The sequence below is a fragment of the Eumetopias jubatus genome, unplaced genomic scaffold (genome assembly GCF_037043125.1).
Source record: "Eumetopias jubatus isolate StellerSeaLion01/CBP00866 unplaced genomic scaffold, mEumJub1_p1.0 scaffold_8, whole genome shotgun sequence".
NCBI classification, from domain to species: domain Eukaryota; kingdom Metazoa; phylum Chordata; class Mammalia; order Carnivora; family Otariidae; genus Eumetopias; species Eumetopias jubatus.
In genome coordinates, this window is record NW_028274814.1 from 141407136 (window position 1) to 141412722 (window position 5587).

General features: G+C 45.2%; 1 long non-coding RNA gene across 1 annotated transcript; it reads right to left on the reverse strand.

Moving 5' to 3' along the window:
• Window positions 1–366: 366 nt before the first annotated feature.
• LOC114218527 (uncharacterized) lies at window positions 367–2900 on the reverse strand. The gene is made up of 2 exons (XR_003611208.1): window positions 2700–2900; window positions 367–1443 (listed from the first exon to the last, which is right to left on the reverse strand). It is a non-coding gene; the product is annotated as an uncharacterized LOC114218527 (long non-coding RNA).
• Between the last annotated feature and the right edge of the window lie 2687 nt (window positions 2901–5587).

A 5587-nucleotide genomic window follows, 5' to 3' on the forward strand; every position in this document is an offset into this window, starting at 1 on the left:
AAGATATCTGAAAAATGTTTAAATGTTTGGAAGTTACACAATATACTAATAAATAACCCACAGCTCCACGAAGTCATAAAGAAATTAGAAACTATTTTAAATGCATGACCATAGGGGCGCCTGGGTGGTGCAGTCAGTTGAGCGTCCAAGTCTCGATTTCAGCTCAGGTCGTGATCTCAGGGTCATGAAATCCAGCCCCACATCCGGCTCCATGCTGAGCGTGGAGTCTGCTTGAGATTCTCCTTCTCCCTCTACCCTTCCCACCCTGCTCTCTCTTTCTCTCTCAAAAAAAAAAAAAAAAAGTAAAAATAAATATAAAAATAAATAAATGCATGATCATAAAATGTGTTTAAAAATTCAAATGAGTCAATTGTAAGTCTTACTGGTTTTATTCATTTATTCCAACCAGGCTGCACCCAGCCAGCAGATGGAAAGAGGCCCCGAGGAGCTGTCCAACATGAAGGACTTCTACAGCCAGAAGGGAGCGGGCACAGGGAAATTATCCCAGGTGAAACAGGGGCTTGGTTATCGCAAGCTCCCTTCCTTCAGGGGTGGGCAGGGGTCTGCCAGGCCAAGTACCTCACCAGTCCTGACCAGGCAGTTGCCAGGTGACTGGCTTAAAATTCCAATTTCAAGGGAGCCAAAACTGTAACTCCCTCTAGGTTTAGTGACATGGCCCTTAGCACAAGACAATCCATTTGGGCCTGTTGTCTTGTTTTTAGCAAATGCAACTTATTTGCAGCTAAAATAGTAACTAGAAAGAAATAAATATCCTTAAGTGCTCATATTACCAAAGGTGAAAAGCCAAAAGTCAATAATCTAGCTCCGTGTCTCAAAAATTAGAAAATGTACAGCAAATTAGACTCAGAGAAGGCAACGAGAAAGAAGTAAAGAGAAATCAGTCATCCAACAGGAAAATCAACCAAGCCAAACCTTAGCTTTTTGAAAAGTCCTATTAAAATGATTAACCCTTAACAAGATTGATAAAAATATACAAGTAAAAGGCACAAGTTACCAAAATGGATATCTTTGCAGATCCTAAGGAAATAAAATAGGCAATAAAAGGAACTTATGCCAGTCAATTTGACAAATTGGATGAAACTGATCCCTCTACCCACCCCCCCAGAAAAGCACAACCTACCAAAGCTGACATAGGAAAAATCAGAAGATTTGAAAGCTTTAGTATCTAGCAAATAAGTTTAATCTACAATGGAAAAAAAAAAAATCTCAAAAAAAAATTTTTCAGGCCCAGACAGCTCTATTAGCAAATTCATCTAATTATGTAAGTATGGATGGTAGCAGCTCCTTGTGCAATGTCTTCCAGAAATAAGAGAAGAGGAAGTGCGTCCAAGTCAGGAGGCCAGCGCAGTCTTGACACCAAAACCTGACGATCATTTACAACGCAGGAAGACCACAGAAGGACTTGTCTCATAAGCGTGTGAACTGAAATCCCAAACAAAATATTAGTAAATTGAATTCAGCAATTTATAAAATGTAGAATACATCACGATCAAGCAGATTTAATTCAGGAAATGCAATAGTAGTTCAACATTAAAAGAATTAATTAATGTGATTCACTGCGTTGACAGCAAAGGAGAAAATTCACACAATCATGATGGAAGATCCAAAACATATTTGATAAAATTCAACATCTACTCATGTTAAAAGCTCTTAGCAGACTAAAAATTGAAGGTAGCCTATTATAAAGCTATAGTAATTAAGGATGTTAGTGTCCGTGTAGAAAACTGTACTCAATAAATTAGATCAAGAGTCCCAGGACTACCCATGCATATGTGGCCACTGAGCACAAAGGGGACCTTGTAGCTCAGTGGGAAGTTGTGATCTTTTTGCAAAATTTTTCTCATCGATTTGGGGGAAAGACAGTGAATCCTTACTCCTGCCTTATATCATCCTGAAAAGTTAATTCCGGATGGATCATAAATCTGAATTTCGTGAAAGACAACACAAAATGAAAAGATTGCAGAGAAAAAACAAAGGAGAATATCTTCATGACCTTCCATCGGACAAAAATTTTTAAACTGGGCCCCCAAAAAGCACTCACACCACAAACAAAATGTATATATTGATAAACATTCAAATGAAAAACTTCTATTCTTTAAAGCACAGCTCTAAGAGAGTCAACAGGCAAGCTGAAAAGAGAAGATACTTAAAATACTTCATCAACCATGACCTGTAGCCAAAATCCGTAAAGAACTGCTCAAACCAGTAAGACAGAGAAAGGCCGGTCCGCCGAAAAGTTCAGGTGCTTCACAAAGAGGGTGCCTCATGCCCCTGAAGGCTGAGGAGAGAGCCTCAGCCCCACTGTCTTCAGGACAACGAGTTAGTCCCCACGGGCATGACCACTCATCCACAGATTGGCCAACTTGAGAACAGCAGAACCACCCAGTGCTGGGGAGCATGGGGGCAACCGGAATTCTCAGCGAACTCTAGTTAATGCAACCCATTGGAAAACTTTCAACCTCTCCCCAAGATAGAAACATACCCACCCCACGGCCAGCAAGTGCACTGTTGGGTTCATTCTCAACAGCCACATGCACAACACTCCCCTCGAGATGCGCCCCAAGGGTAGAAGAGGTCAACAAAGCATCCACGATAGCTCACAAGTGATGCTACACACAGGAGCATTCCCAGACCTTACACGAATATCGAGCAGAAGCCACCAGACTGAAGATACAAACCGTAAGAGTCCAGCGATCAGTTCAAAGGCGGGCAAAGCTGATGACGGGGTCACGATACCACGCACTGTGTCAGGGAGGTGCTGGAGATGCCCCCAGCTCATTATGTGGCTTCACTTGGTGGAAACCCACGAGCTACACTCAGCAGCCCCCTGCCAGCTCCTCGGAAGGCCCCTGCAGTGAAGCCCGCCTCCCTCCCCTGGCCCTACCTGTTCCTCTTTCCCAGCCCCAAACCAGCACCACAGACAAAAATGTGCTTCCTGTAGCTGATGAGAACAAGGTCATCTGTGCCCTCCTGCTCAGGGTCCTGCAGGGACGCTAGCCAGGTGCACCCTCACTTTCTCATTCTCTGTAGGGAGAGGTACCATCTTCTACAGGGAAGCCACCACCTCCCGGCCGCGCATGGTGGTGCTGCTTGGGGGGGGAGTGTTTCCCCGCTGATCACTGCCTGTGTGTCCCTTCCTAAACAGCCACATTTCCTTGGCCCATCTTCAAATATTTTTCACGTTTTTATTTTGATTTGTAGAATTTCCCAGGTAGAGTAAATTCATTCGCTGTCACATAAATCTCAAGTCTTTATCTGTTGCCCTTTAATTTTGTTTTGCTATACAGAAGTCATCAGTATGGACATGTGTGGGCAGCACATTTCGCACATATTTTGCCGTGGGTGCTGTGTCTGGAGGGCCTTTCCCAACCTGTTCTTGTGTATGGTTTTTAAATATCACCTCGCAAGAATATTGTTTCTCATTTACCTTCCTTATGAGAATTCTTGAAATATTGTTTTCACCTATTAACTGCAGAAAATACCATTTTCTGTAGCATGTCCTCAGACCAAGGAGACCTGGATGCTAGAGCTCACCTCTCACTCTCTCTAACCACACCCCCTCCACACCCCAACTAGCTCCATGTGGTCTAGCCTGGGAACTCAACTACCAGTAGGCGGGGAAGATACTCAGCTTTTCAAAATGACTCATAAGTGGGCTCCTGAACCACAATCTCTTGTGAGTTTTAGGTGGTCTGTCTAGGCTCCGAGGCCATCAGTGACTGTGGGCGAGGTCTTCTCTGCTTGTTTCCAGTGACACACACACTCCCACCCCCTCAAGCAGCACAGACTAAGGGGCAACGCTCCTCGCCAAGCTTCCCTACAGCAGGTGAAGCAGTGACCCTGTTCTGTGTGGCATGGTGCTCCTGATGTGGAGATGCTCCCACTATGAAGGACCCCGTGCTGGAGAGTTGTGGCCACCAGCTCTGTCCTTCCCCCCTTGCCTGACCTGCTGCCTTGAGCAGGGCTGAGTGTCTGCTTGGGTTCTTCTTTTCCTTCCCACACCCATTCCACTACAGACTCAGCAAGCAGCCAGATGAGGCCCCGCGTCGAGGAGGGGGTGTGGAGGGGGTGTGGTTAGAGAGAGTGAGAGGTGAGCTCTAGCATCCAGGTCTCCTTGGTCTGAGGACATGCTACCTGCACCTTCCCATCCCCCCGTCACGGCCCCCCCCACCTTCCCAATGAAATCAATTATCTAATTGCTACAGTCAGTTAAAAGTGAAATTAAATGGATTCTGAACATTAATAACAGGCTGTAATAAGACAAACTACCTCTTAATGATGCATAGAACGCTGATGAAAATAAATTTCTTTTTGGGGCGTGTGTGTGCGTCAGGTGGGAGAGGGAGTTTTATCTGCTGAATTGAAACGAATATTGATTGCACGGCTGATAATTAATGATAGCAATTTTTGATTAAAAATGAGTTCATTTAGCAAACAAGTGGAGTGTGGGAGCATATTACATCTAAAAATAGAATTGAGAAGAAAGGATCCTTGTTACAGGGGCAGGATTACAATGCCTGTTTTGATCCTCATGCTGATGTCTCTGGATTTGAAATGAGCATAGCCATTCAGGCACCTCCAGGACTGGAGTCCTCTTCCTGCCCAGAATACCCACGGAGAAACAAAGACCAGCCAGGAACCACTGGCAAGATTGAGGCCACGGTAGAGGAGCCATGAGTGAACCAGACATTTCTCTCTGGAAATCCTGTGCCTTAGGGGGATTCAGCAAAAATAGGACAAAATAAAGTATGAATCTCGGAAGTGTTAAACTAAGAAAGACCTCCCACCACCACAGGGCAATCTCATCTGTGTTTATGTTTAACACACATGTGTGCACACCTCACACGTGCGACACATCACATACATGTATGCACACACTCATGACACACAAGAAATAAAAAGCAATGTTTATGTGGCTAAGTTCAGAAATAAAATGAGAAGCTCTTCTGGTTCAGAACAGCTAAAATGCACTTCTTCTTGCTTCGTTTTGTTGGATCACGTGTGAACACCCCTTGTAAAGTCAGGGCTACACTAGCAACAGGGATCAGTTAATGGTCAGTGTCCAGGGACAGGGACCTGATACTGCCTGGGATCGGCCATCAGTTAGCAGGACAGGGCAGGAAGCCGTGCTCAGCTCTGGTGTCCTGTGGGCTTCCAGGCTGTGTGCTGGGAGGGGGACAGGGTCTGGGCCCTAACGATGCAGATGCAGAACGGAGACACCCAGAAAGCCAGGATGCCCAAAGGGCAACAAAACAAAGTAAGAAGAAGTGCATGAACTAGAGAAAGGCTAGTTTCCACAGGAGAGAGTTGCTCTTCTCAGCCATGGCTCTGAGTGAAACAGAAAATAACAAAATGAAATAGAGGTTCCAACCCTAGAACACACACCACTGAGAGTGAACTGGGTGTGAACCTGCCGGTCCATCGACTGTAACACACACCCCATCCGGTGGGGGTGGTGGAGGCTGGGGAACTGTGCATGTGGGGGCAGGGCTCCACAGGAAATCTCTGCTCCTTCCCCCCAAGCTTTGCTGTAAACTAACACTGCTTTTCAAAAAATTATCTTTTA